This window comes from Camellia sinensis, chromosome 15 (genome assembly GCF_055761805.1).
Source record: "Camellia sinensis isolate YWXY chromosome 15, ASM5576180v1, whole genome shotgun sequence".
NCBI classification, from domain to species: Eukaryota; Viridiplantae; Streptophyta; class Magnoliopsida; order Ericales; family Theaceae; genus Camellia; species Camellia sinensis.
In genome coordinates, this window is record NC_138975.1 from 79,606,002 (window position 1) to 79,627,244 (window position 21,243).

Genomic DNA, 21,243 nt, shown 5'->3' on the forward strand with positions numbered 1-21,243 from the left:
ATTTGCGCCTTATTCCCCTTTTCATTTCTCTCACTTCCTCTTTTAGTGCTCAGGAAGAAAGTTTCACCCTAACTCTCTCAGCCCTTCTCCACGGCGCTCCCTTTTGTTCTAGAAGCCAATTAGTTTGGGCAACTAATAGGTTCATTAGCTTAAGCGGCCAATTTTAACTCAAACTAATCTTGCTCTAATTCCAAGTGAGTAATTGTAGCTTAACAATACTAGTTTCACTTAAGAAACTCTTTTAAGGTTTCCTAAATCACCTAAGTGTTCAATTCTCATTTACAAAAGGATGAATTTCAATTTGCTTTCATTTTTATCGTATTTCCCTTTCTTTTCTCCAATTTTCTCTTCTACCACTCAAGAAGAAAGTTTTTCTCTAACTCTATCCGTCCTTCCCTCTTCTGCTCCACTAACTAATTAGCTTAGGCAATTATTAGTTTAATCAGCCTAAGTGTCCAAGTTCAGCTCAAACTAATCTTGCTTACCTTTCAACGAGGAGATTTTGCTGAGTAATTTTAGCATAACGATATTACTTTGACTTAAGGAACTCATTTCATGTTTTTCTAAATCACCTATGTGTACAATTCTCAAGTCCAAAAGGATGAATTTCAATTTGCTTAAAATTTCATCCTATTCCCCTTTTCTGTTCTCACACTTTCCCTTTTAGCGCTCAGGAAGAAAGTTTCTCCCTAACTCTCTCCGCCCTTCTCCATGGCGCTCTCTTTTGTTCTAGAAACTAATTACTTTGGGCAACTAACAGCTTCATTAGCTTAAGTGGCCAATTTTACCTCAAACTACTAATCTTGCTCTACTTCCAAGTGAGTAATTGTGGCTTAACGATATTAGTTTCACTTAAGAAACTCAATTAAGGCTTCCTAAATCACCTAAGTGTTCAATTCTCATTTACAAAAGGATGAATTTCAATTCGCTTTCATTTTTTTCCCCCTCCAACCCACTCTGCCCTTCTCCATCGTTCTCTCTTTCCAAATCACATACATCGTTCTCTCTTTCCAAATCACCTATGTGTTCAATGCTCAATTCCAAAAGGATGAATTTCAATTCGCTTAAAATTTCGCCCTATTCCCCTTTTCTTTTCTCTCACTTTCTCTTTTAGCGCTCAGGAAGAAAGTTTCTCCCTAACTCTCCCCGCCCTTCTTTGTGGCGCTCTCTTTTGTTCTAGAAACTAGTTAGTTTGGGCAACTAATAGTTTCGTTAGCTTAAGTGGCCAATTTTAACACAAACTAATCTTGCTCTACTTCCAAGTGAGTAATTGTGGCTTAACAATATTGGTTTCACTTATGTTAAGGTTTCCTAAAAGTTATTCACCCAAAAAAAAAAAAAAAAAGGTTTCCTAAAACAACTAAGTGTTCAATTCTCATTTACTAAAGGATGAGTTTCAATTCGCTTCCATTTTTATCATATTTTCCATTCTTTTCTCCGACTTTCTCTTCTACCACTCTTGGAGAAAGTCTCTCTCTTACTCTATCTGTCCTTCCCCGTCCATCTCTCTTCTGATCCACTAACTAATTAGCTTAGGCAATTATTATCTTAATCAGCTTAAGTGGCCAAATTCAACTCAAACTAAACTTGGTTAGCTTTCAAGGAGCAGATTTTGCCGTGTAATTGTGGCATAACGATATTACTTTAACTTAGGGAACTCATTTCATGTTTTCTAAATCACCTATGCGTACAATTCTCCAGTCCAAGAGGATGAATTTCAATTCGCCTAGGATTTTGCCCTATTCCCCCTTTTTTTTCTCTCACTTTCTCTTTTAGCGCTCAGGAAGAAAGTTTCTCCCTAACTCTCTCCGCCCTTCTCCACGGCGCTCTCTTTTGTTCTAGAAACTAATTAGTTTGGGCAACTAATAGTTTCCTTAGCTAAAGTGGTCAATTTTAACTCAAACTAGTCTTGCTCTCCTTCCAAGTGAGTGATTGTAACTTAACGATATTAGTTTCACTAAAGAAACTCATTTAAGGCTTCCTAAATCACCTCAGTGTTCAATTCTCATTTACAAAAGGATAAATTTCAATTCACTTTCATTTTTTTTCCCCATCCAACTCACTCCGCCCTTCTCCATCGTTGTCTCTTTCTAAATCACCGATGTGTTCAATTCACAATTCCAAAAGGGTGAATTTCAATTCGCTTAAAATTTGCGCCTTATTCCCCTTTTCATTTCTCTCACTTCCTCTTTTAGTGCTCAGGAAGAAAGTTTCACCCTAACTCTCTCAGCCCTTCTCCACGGCGCTCCCTTTTGTTCTAGAAGCCAATTAGTTTGGGCAACTAATAGGTTCATTAGCTTAAGCGGCCAATTTTAACTCAAACTAATCTTGCGCTAATTCCAAGTGAGTAATTGTAGCTTAACAATACTAGTTTCACTTAAGAAACTCTTTTAAGGTTTCCTAAATCACCTAAGTGTTCAATTCTCATTTACAAAAGGATGAATTTCAATTTGCTTTCATTTTTATCGTATTTCCCTTTCTTTTCTCCAATTTTCTCTTCTACCACTCAAGAAGAAAGTTTTTCTCTAACTCTATCCGTCCTTCTCCATCCTTCCCTCTTCTGCTCCACTAACTAATTAGCTTAGGCAATTATTAGTTTAATCAGCCTAAGTGTCCAAGTTCAGCTCAAACTAATCTTGCTTACCTATCAACGAGGAGATTTTGCTGAGTAATTTTAGCATAACGATATTACTTTGACTTAAGGAACTCATTTCATGTTTTTCTAAATCACCTATGTGTACAATTCTCAAGTCCAAAAGGATGAATTTCAATTTGCTTAAAATTTCATCCTATTCCCCTTTTCTGTTCTCTCACTTTCCCTTTTAGCGCTCAGGAAGAAAGTTTCTCCCTAACTCTCTCCGCCCTTCTCCATGGCGCTCTCTTTTGTTCTAGAAACTAATTACTTTGGGCAACTAACAGCTTCATTAGCTTAAGTGGCCAATTTTAACTCAAACTACTAATCTTGCTCTACTTCCAAGTGAGTAATTGTGGCTTAACGATATTAGTTTCACTTAAGAAACTCAATTAAGGCTTCCTGAATCACCTAAGTGTTCAATTCTCATTTACAAAAGGATGAATTTCAATTCGCTTTCATTTTTTTTCCCCCTCCAACCCACTCTGCCCTTCTCCATCGTTCTCTCTTTCCAAATCACATACATCGTTCTCTCTTTCCAAATCACCTATGTGTTCAATGCTCAATTCCAAAAGGATGAATTTCAATTCGCTTAAAATTTCGCTCTATTCCCCTTTTCTTTTCTCTCACTTTCTCTTTTAGCGCTCAGGAAGAAAGTTTCTCCCTAACTCTCCCCGCCCTTCTTTGTGGCGCTCTCTTTTGTTCTAGAAACTAGTTAGTTTGGGCAACTAATAGTTTCGTTAGCTTAAGTGGCCAATTTTAACACAAACTAATCTTGCTCTACTTCCAAGTGAGTAATTGTGGCTTAACAATATTGGTTTCACTTATGTTAAGGTTTCCTAAAAGTTATTCACCCAAAAAAAAAAAAAAAAAGGTTTCCTAAAACAACTAAGTGTTCAATTCTCATTTACTAAAGGATGAGTTTCAATTCGCTTCCATTTTTATCGTATTTTCCATTCTTTTCTCCGACTTTCTCTTCTACCACTCTTGGAGAAAGTCTCTCTCTTACTCTATCTGTACTTCCCCGTCCATCTCTCTTATGATCCACTAACTAATTAGCTTAGGCAATTATTATCTTAATCAGCTTAAGTGGCCAAATTCAACTCAAACTAAACTTGGTTAGCTTTCAAGGAGCAGATTTTGCCGTGTAATTGTGGCATAACGATATTACTTTAACTTAGGGAACTCATTTCATGTTTTCTAAATCACCTATGCGTACAATTCTCCAGTCCAAGAGGATGAATTTCAATTCGCCTAGGATTTTGCCCTATTCCCCCTTTCTTTTCTCTCACTTTCTCTTTTAGCGCTCAGGAAGAAAGTTTCTCCCTAACTCTCTCCGCCCTTCTCCATGGCGCTCTCTTTTGTTCTAGAAACTAATTAGTTTGGGCAACTAATAGTTTCCTTAGCTAAAGTGGCCAATTTTAACTCAAACTAGTCTTGCTCTCCTTCCAAGTGAGTGATTGTAACTTAACGATATTAGTTTCACTAAAGAAACTCATTTAAGGCTTCCTAAATCACCTAAGTGTTCAATTCTCATTTACAAAAGGATAAATTTCAATTCACTTTCATTTTTTTCCCCCTCCAACTCACTCCGCCCTTCTCCATCGTTGTCTCTTTCTAAATCACCTATGTGTTCAATTCACAATTCCAAAAGGGTGAATTTCAATTCGCTTAAAATTTGCGCCTTTTCCCCTTTTCATTTCTCTCACTTCCTCTTTTAGTGCTCAGGAAAAAGTTTCACCCTAACTCTCACAGCCCTTCTCCACGGCGCTCCCTTTTGTTCTAGAAGCCAATTAGTTTGGGCAACTAATAGGTTCATTAGCTTAACCGGCCAATTTTAAATCAAACTAATCTTGCCCTAATTCCAAATGAGTAATTGTAGCTTAACAATACTAGTTTCACTTAAGAAACTCTTTTAAGGTTTCCTAAATCACCTAAGTGTTCAATTCTCATTTACAAAAGGATGAATTTCAATTTGCTTTCATTTTTATCGTATTTCCCTTTCTTTTCTCCAATTTTCTCTTCTACCACTCAAGAAGAAAGTTTTTCTCTAACTCTATCCGTCCTTCTCCATCCTTCCCTCTTCTGCTCCACTAACTAATTAGCTTAGGCAATTATTAGTTTAATCAGCCTAAGTGTCCAAGTTCAGCTCAAACTAATCTTGCTTACCTTTCAACGAGGAGATTTTGCTGAGTAATTTTAGCATAACGATATTACTTTGACTTAAGGAACTCATTTCATGTTTTTCTAAATCACCTATGTGTACAATTCTCAAGTCCAAAAGGATGAATTTCAATTTGCTTAAAATTTCATCCTATTCCCTTTTAGTGCTCATGAAGAAAGTTTTTCCCTAACTCTCTCCGCCCTTCTCCATGGCGCTCTCTTTTGTTCTAGAAACTAATTACTTTGGGCAACTAACAGCTTCATTAGCTTAAGTGGCAAATTTTAACTCAAACTAATCTTGCTCTACTTCCAAGTGAGTAATTGTGGCTTAACGATATTAGTTTCACTTAAGAAACTCAATTAAGGCTTCCTAAATCACCTAAGTGTTCAATTCTCATTTACAAAAGGATGAATTTCAATTCGCTTTCATTTTTTTTCCCCCTCCAACCCACTCTGCCCTTCTCCATCGTTCTCTCTTTCCAAATCACATACATCGTTCTCTCTTTCCAAATCACCTATGTGTTCAATGCTCAATTCCAAAAGGATGAATTTCAATTCGCTTAAAATTTCGCTCTATTCCCCTTTTCTTTTCTCTCACTTTCTCTTTTAGCGCTCAGGAAGAAAGTTTCTCCCTAACTCTCCCCGCCCTTCTTTGGGGCGCTCTCTTTTGTTCTAGAAACTAGTTAGTTTGGGCAACTAATAGTTTCGTTAGCTTAAGTGGCCAATTTTAACACAAACTAATCTTGCTCTACTTCCAAGTGAGTAATTGTGGCTTAACAATATTGGTTTCACTTATGTTAAGGTTTCCTAAAAGTTATTCACCCAAAAAAAAAAAAAAAAGGTTTCCTAAAACAACTAAGTGTTCAATTCTCATTTACTAAAGGCTGAGTTTCAATTCGCTTCCATTTTTCTCGTATTTTCCATTCTTTTCTCCGACTTTCTCTTCTACCACTCTTGAAGAAAGTTTCTCTCTAGCCAATTAGTTTGGGCAACTAATAGGTTCATTAGCTTAAGCGGCCAACTTTAACTCCAACTAATCTTACTCTAATTCCAAGTGAGTAATTGTAGCTTAACAATACTAGTTTCACTTAAGAAACTCTTTTAAGGTTTCCTAAATCACCTAAGTGTTCAATTCTCATTTACAAAAGGATGAATTTCAATTTGCTTTCATTTTTATCGTATTTCCCTTTCTTTTCTCCAATTTTCTCTTCTACCACTCAAGAAGAAAGTTTTTCTCTAACTCTATCCGTCCTTCTCCATCCTTCCCTCTTCTGCTCCACTAACTAATTAGCTTAGGCAATTATTAGTTTAATCAGCCTAAGTGTCCAAGTTCAGCTCAAACTAATCTTGCTTGCCTTTCAACGAGGAGATTTTGCTGAGTAATTTTAGCATAACGATATTACTTTGACTTAAGGAACTCATTTCATGTTTTTCTAAATCACCTATGTGTACAATTCTCAAGTCCAAAAGGATGAATTTCAATTTGCTTAAAATTTCATCCTATTCCCCTTTTCTGTTCTCTCACTTTCCCTTTTAGCGCTCAGGAAGAAAGTTTCTCCCTAACTCTCTCCGCCCTTCTCTATGGCGCTCTCTTTTGTTCTAGAAACTAATTACTTTGGGCAACTAACAGCTTCATTAGCTTAAGTGGCCAATTTTAACTCAAACTAATCTTGCTCTACTTCCAAGTGAGTAATTGTGGCTTAACGATATTAGTTTCACTTAAGAAACTCAATTAAGGCTTCCTAAATCACCTAAGTGTTCAATTCTCATTTACAAAAGGATGAATTTCAATTCGCTTTCATTTTTTTTCCCCCTCCAACCCACTCTGCCCTTCTCCATCGTTCTCTCTTTCCAAATCACCTATGTGTTCAATGCTCAATTCCAAAAGGATGAATTTCAATTCGCTTAAAATTTCGCTCTATTCCCCTTTTCTTTTCTCTCACATTCTCTTTTAGCGCTCAGGAAAAAAGTTTCTCCCTAACTCTCCCCGCCCTTCTTTGTGGCGCTCTCTTTTGTTCTAGAAACTAGTTAGTTTGGGCAACTAATAGTTTCGTTAGCATAAGTGGCCAATTTTAACACAAACTAATCTTGCTCTACTTCCAAGTGAGTAATTGTGGCTTAACAATATTGGTTTCACTTATGTTAAGGTTTCCTAAAAGTTATTCACCCAAAAAAAAAAAAAAAGGTTTCCTAAAACAACTAAGTGTTCAATTCTCATTTACTAAATGATGAGTTTCAATTCGCTTCCATTTTTATCGTATTTTCCATTCTTTTCTCCGACTTTCTCTTCTACCACTCTTGAAGAAAGTTTCTCTCTAGCCAATTAGTTTGGGCAACTAATAGGTTCATTAGCTTAAGCGGCCAATTTTAACTCCAACTAATCTTGCTCTAATTCCAAGTGAGTAATTGTAGCTTAAGAATACTAGTTTCGCTTAAGAAACTCTTTTAAGGTTTCCTAAATCACCTAAGTGTTCAATTCTCATTTACAAAAGGTTGAATTTCAATTTGCTTTCATTTTTATCGTATTTCCCTTTCTTTTCTCCAATTTTCTCTTCTACCACTCAAGAAGAAAGTTTTTCTCTAACTCTATCCGTCCTTCTCCATCCTTCCCTCTTCTGCTCCACTAACTAATTAGCTTAGGCAATTATTAGTTTAATCAGCCTAAGTGTCCAAGTTCAACTCAAACTAATCTTGCTTACCTTTCAACGAGGAGATTTTGCTGAGTAATTTTAGCATAACGATATTACTTTGACTTAAGGAACTCATTTCATGTTTTTCTAAATCACCTATGTGTACAATTCTCAAGTCCAAAAGGATGAATTTCAATTTGCTTAAAATTTCATCCTATTCCCCTTTTCTGTTCTCTCACTTTCCCTTTTAGTGCTCACGAAGAAAGTTTCTCCCTAACTCTCTCCGCCCTTCTCCATGGCGCTCTCTTTTGTTCTAGAAACTAATTACTTTGGGCAACTAACAGCTTCATTAGCTTAAGTGGCCAATTTTAACTCAAACTAATCTTGCTCTACTTCCAAGTGAGTAATTGTGGCTTAACGATATTAGTTTCACTTAAGAAACTCAATTAAGGCTTCCTAAATCACCTAAGTGTTCAATTCTCATTTACAAAAGGATGAATTTCAATTCGCTTTCATTTTTTTTCCCCCTCCAACCCACTCTGCCCTTCTCCATCGTTCTCTCTTTCCAAATCACCTATGTGTTCAATGCTCAATTCCAAAAGGTTGAATTTCAATTCGCTTAAAATTTCGCTCTATTCCCCTTTTCTTTTCTCTCACTTTCTCTTTTAGCGCTCAGGAAGAAAGTTTCTCCCTAACTCTCCCCGCCCTTCTTTGTGGCGCTCTCTTTTGTTCTAGAAACTAGTTAGTTTGGGCAACTAATAGTTTCGTTAGCTTAAGTGGCCAATTTTAACACAAACTAATCTTGCTCTACTTCCAAGTGAGTAATTGTGGCTTAACAATATTGGTTTCACTTATGTTAAGGTTTCCTAAAAGTTATTCACCCAAAAAAAAAAAAAAAAGGTTTCCTAAAACAACTAAGTGTTCAATTCTCATTTATTAAAGGATGAGTTTCAATTCGCTTCCATTTTTATCGTATTTTCCATTCTTTTCTCCGACTTTCTCTTCTACCACTCTTGAAGAAAGTCTCTCTCTTACTCTATCTGTCCTTCCCCGTCCATCTCTCTTCTGATCCACTAACTAATTAGCTTAGGCAATTATTATCTTAATCAGCTTAAGTGGCCAAATTCAACTCAAACTAAACTTGGTTAGCTTTCAAGGAGCAGATTTTGCTGTGTAATTGGGGCATAACGATATTACTTTAACTTAGGGAACTCATTTCATGTTTTCTAAATCACCTATGCGTACAATTCTCCAGTCCAAGAGGATGAATTTCAATTCGCCTAGAATTTTACCCTATTCCCCTTTTCTTTTCTCTCACTTTCTCTTTTAGCGCTCAGGAAAAAAGTTTCTCCCTAACTCTCTCCGCCCTTCTCCATGGCACTCTCTTTTGTTCTAGAAACTAATTAGTTTGGGCAACTAGTAGTTTTGTCACGACCCTCACCCGCCCCCATGGGTTAAGGACGTAACCGGCCAATAATCCTAAGATCACCTACGGCCTCAAACCCGAAACAGGCTTAACACATCAGAGTAAAGGGGGCCAAAGGGAAGCCAAATTTAAAACTTTGTCCATGGAGCTGTGCTTACATGGCACATCAAAACAAACCATACATATGTACGTTAATAACACACAACAAAAAGTGTAATGACATAAGATTCTATACAGACAGGATCATCCAAACTATATCAACCCATGAAGACTATATACAGACGTATTCAAAACTTCGCCAACCTGACAAAATGTAAATATAACAAAAGGGCGAAGACGAGTCTCGTGCGTGAGACACAAGGTTGGGTCTGGACTTCTCTTGGCTCACCTACAAACACATGAATGAGCGTGAGCGAAAGCCCAGTGCATAATACCAAGTCAAATACAAGAGTTACATAACAATGTAGAACAACATGTTCCAAACGGCCTTAGGCCCAATTCCTATTTCTATTTAACAGATATATATAACTATACGAAATTCAAATCAAGTGACTGTAGTTCCCAACATTCTGGCCTTTGGCCCATTTGGGTTTCCATTCATGGCAAAACGGCCTTCGGCCCATTCACTCATGTCGAAACGGCCTTCGGCCCATTCATTTCTATCAAAATGGCCTTTGGCCCATTCATTTATGTCAAAACGGCCTTTGGCCCACTCGTTCATGTCAAAACGGCCTTCGGCCTACTCATTCATGTCAAAACGGCCTTCGGCCCACTCATTCATGTCAAAACGGCCTTCGGCCCCACTCACATGTGTCAAAACGACCTTTGGTCCATTCATTTACATCAGGGCGACCTTTGGTCCATTTATTTATATCAAAACGACCCTCGGTCCATTCATTCACATCAGGACGACCTTTGGTCCATTCATTTATATCAAAACGACCCTCGATCCATTCATTCACATCAGGACGACCTTTGGTCCATTCATTTATATCAAAACGACCTCCGGTCCATTCATTCACATCAGGACGACCTTTGGTCCATTCATTTATATCAAAACGACCTCCGGTCCATTCATTTCTATCAAAACGACCTCTGGTCCATTCATTTCTATCAAAATGACCTTAGGTCCAATTACTTTCATGTCAGACTTTTGCCCACAATCCCAATCAGCAATTCATAAAGCTTATGAGGGAATAAACAATTGGACATTCACAATTATCCGAATATCGATATTACTCACAGTGATCGGCTTGTGGATTTGCCCTGGAGCTTGACCCTACACGTTTCATGAACACAAAAGGGTCATTAACAATTCAATCCGTCCCTTAATTCACATATTCCTCTTTAGGCTTTATTCTTATCTCATTAACTCATTTATAATGTTTAACACACGCCTAAGAGTGATTACAAGTGAAAGAGAACGGAAAACGAAACACAGAACGCATGAACAAAATTCCAGAAGTTAGGGTCCCCGCTCGAGCGTCAATTTACCCGCTCGAGCGGACCCTCAAGGTCTGCAAAAGTACTGATTGCATGAAAAATACGCTCGAGCGTTAAATAGGGCGCTCGAGCGGAAGGCCTGTCAAAATAGCTCCCACGCTCGAGCGTCAACTTCCCCGCTCGAGCGGGAACCATGTCTGCAGAAAATGCTGGGAGCTCGATTTTCCCGCTCGAGCGGCCATTAACCCGCTCGAGCGGACATCAAAATTCTAGGTTTCCCAGATTGTGTTCTTGAGCTCCAAATCGGTTTTCCAGCTACATTACTTGCATGCAATGGCTCAAATTACGCAATTACACATGCTAACATGCTACTAATACAAGTTTACAACATCAGGAAGCTCAATTTCATGATTTATCTACATGCATGTCCCAAAATATCTCAAACCCATCATCAACGTGCTCAAATTCAAACATTCAAGACTTATACTCCCATGATTTGTACATGCATGTGGGAGATGCTCATCATTCTCAACTTAGATGGTACAAATGGTGATTACAACATGAGCTTTAACCAAAACTCTACATGAATCATGTGTTTCAAGCTCAAACATGCAAATTCAAAGTAATTTCTTACATGCATGAGTTCCAAGACTTCAAACTCAACAAAAATCAACTTATTACATGCTCTTTAACATTTTTTCAACTTTGAACTTACAAATTACAAACAAGGGTCCATGAATTCACTTACCTAAGAGCTTCAACCCTCAAGCTCTAGCCAAATCTTGAGCTAGATCTTCAATTCCCAAGTCTTGAGCCCAAATTACACAAGTCTCTCCCTTTCTCTCTCTACAACCGGCCCTCTCTTCTCTTCTTTGAGTTTAATATCAGTCAAAATGAGGCTAGGGAGGGAGAGATTGAGTGTTTAAAGCTTGACAACAAAATCCACTAAAGCCAAGATTATAATAATAAAGTAGTTGGGCTCTAATTCATCAATTTAATCGGTTTAATCTAACCCGAATCAATTTTCAATTAAATTTCACCGTAGGCTCTAAAAATTATGCCAATCACAATGGCGTAGTCAATTTCGGGTTCTGTGGCCGATAAGGCCTCCAATTTAATTTCCGAAGCGGTAAAATCAAACAGATATTCCTACGGTGAACAGATAGAAATTCAAAACCACATATTTTCACATAATGGCATACAAAACCATGCTAAACACATAACCATAAACAACTTAAGGACCAATTAGCATAATACAGAGCAGGGATGTCACAGTCTTCCCCCCTTTAGGAAGTTTGGTCCTCCAAACTTATTTTACCTTTAGTCGAAACAATTCGGAAGACTTTTCATTCAACGGTTCCAATCATTCTTAATAGTCATTCACTTAGTCTCAAAATCAAGCAACGCTCTATTTTCAATCAGTCATAGATTTACCTTTTTTCGCAATACAAGGCTTGTACGGTGCCATGCCAAAACTAGAGTGTGAGCTATTGTTGGAAGCAAAGTTTTCCAACGATGGATAGATCTTTCCAACTCCCCTGAAAAATCTAATGCATATCTTTGGAGCATTCCTCCCAAAAATCTAACAAGTTCTTTCTGATCATACATCAATTTGCGGATGGAAAACAGCGCCGAATCATAATTCAGTTTCGTAACAAATTCATAATTTGTCCAGATCATACACAGAAACCATAAGTCATGATTAAGTTTACGTGATACATCCATTAGCATTAACAGATCAGAACGGAACGGAATAGAACAAAACATATACACGTGAGGTTACGAATAACCAGTTCCATAAGGGAACCTCCAGGTCTGGGTAACATAACAGAACAGAAGCTAAGCCCCCATTGCCTCTTGAAGGCTTTTAAGAATTCAAACACATTTTAGAATTTCTGTCTAAACAATAGATACTGGGACCCCATGTAAACGAGCGATCTTATCGATGTAAACAATGGCTAGTCTACAAGCATCATACAAAATTTTATAGGGAGAAACGGGCAACCTCAAAAATTTTACCTACAATAGCCCAATTAGGACTTATACCTTGGGTGCTCAAGGTAGCCCCACAACGAAATTCATAGCCACATATTCCCATTTCCATTCCAAAATGGAGAGATTGAAGTAGTTCCGCTACTATCTGATCTTCGGCTTCGGCCTGTTGGCCCCGAAAAATACTTAGACACACATTCACCAATTACCCTCTTCAAAGCAGGTCACTAACATATTTATTTCAAATGTCAGCTAACTTGTTGCAGGAGTTCGGTCTACTCCCTTGTCACAAAAGTTCAATTCATTCTTCAATAGTTCCACAATTCATAATCCGATTCGGTATTTAGTCCAATGACTCATCACAGTTATCCAAGGTCAATCAAAAGTCTTCAGAAATTCAAAGTGGATCCAGACACCGATTCTCTAACCAACAAAGGTAGTATCGAGGCAATTACCCATACAACGCATATAGTCCGTATATCCCCATAATACTGATTGTAAGATATAATAACATTGCAGCAGTCAATTTCTAACACAATACACGTGTTCTCAATTCATTCAACAGGTCACGGTCTACAATTCGGTTCAATATTCAATTTGCCATTCCATCGAGTCTTTCCACACTATTTCATAGTCGCCAAAGCAGAAGGCAATTCACATATTAATCCCCATGATGTCAAAGATATTATCAAAACAATCAATTACATGTCAAACACAATTTACACATCTTCAGATAATCAGGGTTTCTCAAAGCTTCTTGGATGTTAAAACATCTACATAATACCAAAAGATGACATTCTAAACAGAACAAAAGAATAATCATCTCGGAATCAAAGCACACCCGTTCATGACCGTCGGTGGCCGACTCGAGATCAATTAGACAAACCCACCCGTACAAAACCGTCGGTGGCAAAAGAGATTCTCAACAAAAGTGCTACATAGGCTTAACGTCCCCTAGCACGAAAGGACGTCTCGAGAATGTTAACAGAACAAACGCAATATCACTTACCATAACCTGATTTCTCAAAACCCGATTACCCTTGAGGCAAACGCATGAAACATATTCTGATTAGTCGAGGATAAATATTCAGTACAGTTCACAGTCAAATCAATCTGTTGTCATCGGTTTCCATAGCGTCAGACAAGCAAGAATACGACAACACATCAGCATTGTTCCTTAAGACACCCAATCACTGGGTTTGCACAATTCAGTTCATTCATAACACGTATGTCCTCAATAGTTGAGGGTTGGTTCTCAGTGGTGTTCATGGTTAGATCAACCTGTTGATAGTCCATAAGGGTCTTTCAAATAAGTCAAGTATTCCAACGGATTCAAGTTTCGGGTCTACCAACTTTTCTGCCAAGAATAATCTGGCCATTTATTTATAAACCATCCGTGATCCCTCTTAACAAAATCAACTCAGGCAAAGGTCTTGTCAAATTTAATCAAACAAAGGTTCCATCATATTATAGCTAGTGGGGGTTCCATCAGGTCAAATCAGACAAAGGTTCTATTGGATCGAATTAGATAAAAGTTTTCTCAAATGGGGTACTTAGTTCTGTAAGGCACACTTCGCTTACTTAGGTACATGGTTGATAATTTCACAACTATCCTAAGTTTATCAGTTCTCAAAGTCAAATCAGGGTCATTCAGCACAACTGTTTATATCAAAATGACTCAGGTCATGTACAATACGACATTGTTCACATAAGTCCAGGTGTAGATGCATTTGCATGCAGTTGTTCATATCAAAAGGTACGTATCATAATCAGTATAGCAATTCCCAAATAAGCCTTATATGCAAGAACATGGTGCACAGTAGTACATTATACAAAGTTCCTCGGGTACACATAGTATGGGATTGTTACGCAAAAATTCCAAATTAGTCACATCACCCAGTCAACTCTCTACCAATCAAAATATATGGTCTCACAATTATAGAGTTCATCATTTAGGCGCTCAATTGGGTCACACGATTACAGAATCATAATTCCAGTGGTTTAGTCATTGAAGACGGTAACATAATAAATCACCCTGAGCATAGATGTAGATATATATGTGCATGTGCATAGTCAATCAATATCCCAAAACGTATTTCACAAATTTCCCAAACGGGCATATACCTCCAATGAATACAGTCTCGATCATGTGGGTCTAACCAATCTAGATACACATGCAGTAGATATGAAATATATGCCGATCCAAATCAAACAATATCCCAAGCGAAGATGTACAAACGTACTAATTCAGAATCAATCAACACATAAGCATTCATTTGTAAACAGTATAGATACCTGGGATAATGGTTACAACATTCTGAGTGCTTTCTGGGATGAGTGTGATTACTCCATCCTGAGCAGTAATTCCTACCACTAGTACGGATTTAGCCAAGGCAGAGGATTCATTCACATTTCATTCAATCCGGGGACAGTTCCTTGCCGTATGGTCCATTTTACCATATCTATAACGAGCCCCAGAAGTCCGATAACAAACTCCTCCGTGTTTCTCATACTGGTGGTGGCAAAGGTTCTTGCCGTAGCGGCAACTGACGCTGTTGTCTCAAGATCTCTGCTAATTCTTGTACTACTCTTTCCGGACTATCAAGTCGGGCTGTGGGAGAACCTTCCAACCCGTATGCCCTTAATTTGCCCATACTCTACACAAATTCTTATCAAACTTTACCAAATACTGGGATGCCCAACACGAAATTAAACACAAAATCACATGAGTACATTCGCACATAGGCACGTTGTTATATTCTCCTTTCACATATCGTACGCAATTAATCACTTACGTAACAGATAATTGCATATTTATCAAATATAGCATGCTGAACATTTACTAAGTAATCATATACTCAAATCATGTTCATATTTCACATAGACACCCGTAGGCAGAATTGAATGCACATAAACAACTTTTCATGTATGTGCATTATAACAAAACAAACTTGTTGTACACATTAGTGTAACAATTTATATCTCATATTCGAATCATGTGTGGTACTTCTTTTAGCGTGACATATCATGTTGGTCACGCATATCAACATATCTCATACATAGGCCACGGTATTATTTCCCCCGGGCGAGGGCCTGTGCCACGGTATTATTTCCCCCGGGCTAGGGCTTCATGACCATAGGCCACAGTATTATATCCCCTGGGCGAGGGCCTCCGCTAAGGATACCACAATTATGTTCAAGGAGAATTTAGGAAATCATTCATTTATACCAAACATAGCATTATACTTAATACAGAGATTCACAAGTATGCATATACCAGAGAGCATACGTATTCCAAAGGTTTACCATGCAAGCAATTTACAAATTATAGCACATGGCTGTTCATACCGAAACACTTAAGCATATTCTTGATTCTTTCAGATTTATATTTATCACGTGAATGCATCCTAGATCTTTTCTAGACGCTTATTGCTCTTTTGGACAAGTGTGTGAGTTATTAACTCGTGCTCTGATACCACTCTGTCACGACCCTCACCCGCCCCCATGGGTTAAGGACGTAACCGGCCAGTAATCCTAAGATCACCTACGGCCTCAAACCCAAAACAGGCTTAACACATCAGAGTAAAGGGGGCCAAAGGGAAGCCAAATTTAAAACTTTGTCCATAGAGATGTGCTTACATGGCACATCAAAACAAACCATACATATGTACGTTAATAACTCACAACAAAAAGTGTAATGACATAAGATTCTATACAGACAGGATCATCCAAACTAAATCAACCCATGAAGACTATATACAGACGTATTCAAAACTTCGCCAACCTGACAAAATGTAAATATATAACAAAAGGGCGAAGACGAGTCTCGTGCGTGAGACACAAGGGCTGACTCTCACAAAACCTTAGTTGCTCCATACAGACTTCACTGAGGCTGGGTCTGGACTTCTCTTGGCTCACCTACAAACACATGAATGAGCGTGAGCGAAAGCCCAGTGAATAATACCAAATCAAATACAAGAGTTACATAACAATGTAGAACAACATGTTCCAAACGGCCTTAGGCCCAATTCCTATTTCTATTTAACAGATATATATAACTATACGAAATTCAAATCAAGTGACTGTAGTTCCCAACATTCTGGCCTTTGGCCCATTTGGGTTTCCATTCATGGCAAAACGGCCTTCGGCCCATTCACTCATGTCGAAACGGCCTTCGGCCCATTCATTTCTATCAAAATGGCCTTTGGCCCATTCATTTATGTCAAAACGGCCTTTGGCCCACTCGTTCATGTCAAAACGGCCTTTGGCCTACTCATTCATGTCAAAACGGCCTTCGGCCCACTCATTCATGTCAAAACGGCCTTCGGCCCACTCACATGTGTCAAAACGACCTTTGGTCCATTCATTTACATCAGGGCGACCTTTGGTCCATTCATTTATATCAAAACGACCCTCGGTCCATTCATTCACATCAGGACGACCTTTGGTCCATTCATTTATATCAAAACGACCTCCGGTCCATTCATTCACATCAGGACGACCTTTGGTCCATTCATTTATATCAAAACGACCTCCGATCCATTCATTCACATCAGGACGACCTTTGGTCCATTCATTTATATCAAAACGACCTCCGGTCCATTCATTTCTATCAAAACGACCTCTGGTCCATTCATTTCTATCAAAATGACCTTAGGTCCAATTACTTTCATGTCAGACTTTTGCCCACAATCCCAATCAGCAATTCATAAAGCTTATGAGGGAATAAACAATTGGACATTCACAATTATCCGAATATCGATATTACTCACAGTGATCGGCTTGTGGATTTGCCCTGGAGCTTGACCCTACACGTTTCATGAACACAAAAGGGTCATTAACAATTCAATCCGTCCCTTAATTCACATATTCCTCTTTAGGCTTTATTCTTATCTCATTAACTCATTTATAATGTTTAACACACGCCTAAGAGTGATTACAAGTGAAAGAGAACGGAAAACGAAACACAGAACGCATGAACAAAATTCCAGAAGTTAGGGTCCCCGCTCGAGCGTCAATTTACCCGCTCGAGCGGACCCTCAAGGTCTGCAAAAGTACTGATTGCATGAAAAATACGCTCGAGCGTTAAATAGGGCGCTCGAGCGGAAGGCCTGTCAAAATAGCTCCCACGCTCGAGCGTCAACTTCCCCGCTCGAGCGGGAACCATGTCTGCAGAAAATGCTGGGAGCTCGATTTTCCCGCTCGAGCGGCCATTAACCCGCTCGAGCGGACATCAAAATTCTAGGTTTCCCAGATTGTGTTCTTGAGCTCCAAATCGGTTTTCCAGCTACATTACTTGCATGCAATGGCTCAAATTACGCAATTACACATGCTAACATGCTACTAATACAAGTTTACAACATCAGGAAGCTCAATTTCATGATTTATCTACATGCATGTCCCAAAATATCTCAAACCCATCATCAACGTGCTCAAATTCAAACATTCAAGACTTATACTCCCATGATTTGTACATGCATGTGGGAGATGCTCATCATTCTCAACTTAGATGGTACAAATGGTGATTACAACATGAGCTTTAACCAAAACTCTACATGAATCATGTGTTTCAAGCTCAAACATGCAAATTCAAAGTAATTTCTTACATGCATGAGTTCCAAGACTTCAAACTCAACAAAAATCAACTTATTACATGCTCTTTAACATTTTTTCAACTTTGAACTTACAAATTACAAACAAGGGTCCATGAATTCACTTACCTAAGAGCTTCAACCCTCAAGCTCTAGCCAAATCTTGAGCTAGATCTTCAATTCCCAAGTCTTGAGCCCAAATTACACAAGTCTCTCCCTTTCTCTCTCTACAACCGGCCCTCTCTTCTCTTCTTTGAGTTTAATATCAGTCAAAATGAGGCTAGGGAGGGAGAGATTGAGTGTTTAAAGCTTGACAACAAAATCCACTAAAGCCAAGATTATAATAATAAAGTAGTTGGGCTCTAATTCATCAATTTAATCGGTTTAATCTAACCCGAATCAATTTTCAATTAAATTTCACCGTAGGCTCTAAAAATTATGCCAATCACAATGGCGTAGTCAATTTCGGGTTCTGTGGCCGATAAGGCCTCCAATTTAATTTCCGAAGCGGTAAAATCAAACAGATATTCCTACGGTGAACAGATAGAAATTCAAAACCACATATTTTCACATAATGGCATACAAAACCATGCTAAACACATAACCATAAACAACTTAAGGACCAATTAGCTTAAGCGGCCAATTTTAACTCAAACTAATCTTGCTCTAATTCCAAGTGAGTAATTGTAGCTTAACAATACTAGTTTCACTTAAGAAACTCTTTTAAGGTTTCCTAAATCACCTAAGTGTTCAATTCTCATTTACAAAAGGATGAATTTCAATTTGCTTTCATTTTTATCGTATTTCGCTTTCTTTTCTCCAATTTTCTCTTCTACCACTCAAGAAGAAAGTTTTTCTCTAACTCTCTCCGTCCCTCTCCATCCTTCCCTCTTTTGCTCCACTAACTAATTAGCTTAGGCAATTATTATTTTAATCAGCCTAAGTGTCCAAGTTCAGCTCAAACTAATCTTGCTTACCTTTCAACGAGGAGATTTTGCTGAGTAATTTTAGCATAACGATATTACTTTGACTTAAGGAACTCATTTCATGTTTTTCTAAATCACCTATGTGTACAATTCTCAAGTCCAAAAGGATGAATTTCAATTTGCTTAAAATTTCATCCTATTCCCCTTTTCTTTTCTCTCACTTTCCCTTTTAGCGCTCAGGAAGAAAGTTTCTCCCTAACTCTCTCCGCCCTTCTCCATGGCGCTCTCTTTTGTTCTAGAAACTAATTACTTTGGGCAACTAACAGCTTCACTAGCTTAAGTGGCCAATTTTAACTCAAACTAATCTTGCTCTACTTCCAAGTGAGTAATTGTGGCTTAACGATATTAGTTTCACTTAAGAAACTCAATTGAGGCTTCCTAAATCACCTAAGTGTTCAATTCTCATTTACAAAATGATGAATTTCAATTCGCTTTCATTTTTTTTCCCCCTCCAACCCACTCTGCCCTTCTCCATCGTTCTCTCTTTCCAAATCACATACATCGTTCTCTCTTTCCAAATCACCTATGTGTTCAATGCTCAATTCCAAAAGGATGAATTTCAATTCGCTTAAAATTTCGCTCTATTCCCATTTTCTTTTCTCTCACTTTCTCTTTTAGCGCTCAGGAAGAAAGTTTCTCCCTAACTCTCCCCGCCCTTCTTTGTGGCGCTCTCTTTTGTTCTAGAAACTAGTTAGTTTGGGCAACTAATAGTTTCGTTAGCTTAAGTGGCCAATTTTAACACAAACTAATCTTGCTCTACTTCCAAGTGAGTAATTGTGGCTTAACAATATTGGTTTCACTTATGTTAAGGTTTCCTAAAAGTTATTCACCCAAAAAAAAAAAAAAGGTTTCCTAAAACAACTAAGTGTTCAATTCTCATTTACTAAAGGCTGAGTTTCAATTCGCTTCCATTTTTCTCGTATTTTCCATTCTTTTCTCCGACTTTCTCTTCTACCACTCTTGAAGAAAGTCTCTCTCTTACTCTATCTGTCCTTCCCCGTCCATCTCTCTTCTGATCCACTAACTAATTAGCTTAGGCAATTATTATCTTAATCAGCTTAAGTGGCCAAATTCAACTCAAAGTAAACTTGGTTAGCTTTCAAGGAGCAGATTTTGCCGTGTAATTGTGGCATAACGATATTACTTTAACTTAGGGAACTCATTTCATGTTTTCTAAATCACCTATGCGTACAATTCTCCAGTCCAAGAGGATGAATTTCAATTCGCCTAGGATTTTGCCCTATTCCCCTTTTCTTTTCTCTTACTTTCTCTTTTAGCGCTCAGGAAGAAAGTTTCTCCCTAACTCTCTCCGCCCTTCTCCATGGCGCTCTCTTTTGTTCTAGAAACTAATTAGTTTGGGCAACTAATAGTTTCCTTAGCTGAAGTGGCCAATTTTAACTCAAACTAGTCTTGCTCTGCTTCCAAGTGAGTAATTGTAACTTAACGATATTAGTTTCACTAAAGAAACTCATTTAAGGCTTCCTAAATCACCTCAGTGTTCAATTCTCATTTACAAAAGGATAAATTTCAATTCACTTTCATTTTTTTACCCCCTCCAACTCACTCCGCCCTTCTCCATCGTTGTCTCTTTCTAAATCACCTATGTGTTCAATTCACAATTCCAAAAGGGTGAATTTCAATTCGCTTAAAATTTGCGCCTTATTCCCCTTTTCATTTCTCTCACTTCCTCTTTTAGTGCTCAGTAAGAAAGTTTCACCCTAACTCTCTCAGCCCTTCTCCACGGCGCTCCCTTTTGTTCTAGAAACAAATTAGTTCGGGCAACTAATAGGTTCATTAGCTTAAACGGCCAATTTTAACTCAAACTAATCTTGCTCTAATTCCAAGTGAGTAATTGTAGCTTAACAATACTAGTTTCACTTAAGAAACTCTTTTAAGGTTTCCTAAATCACCTAAGTGTTCAATTCTCATTTACAAAAGGATGAATTTCAATTTGCTTTCATTTTTATCGTATTTCCCTTTCTTTTCTCCAATTTTCTCTTCTACCACTCAAGAAGAAAGTTTTTCTCTAATGTTACTAATTATGTATGCATTAGATCATATTTATTGTGTATTTTGGGGGCATTACAACTTGGTATCAGAGCGTACCGGGTTTGAATACTTTGGGTACGTGGGGAGTGGTTAGTACCGCAATGGGTTTGTCTCGCTCGCTATAAACTTAAGTGTGAACGATATGTGCTTACGTGATAACATGCTTATGTGATTATTTGGGTATGGGATTAAATTTCTAGGATGTTGATTGGGTCTACGGGTTTCTAAGAGTCTTGTTAGAAAGGCACTTGATCACTGCTATTTCTAATTGGAACTCTAGCAATGCCTCGGAACGGTCATTATTTGAAGATGAAATTCGTATGCGTTTATG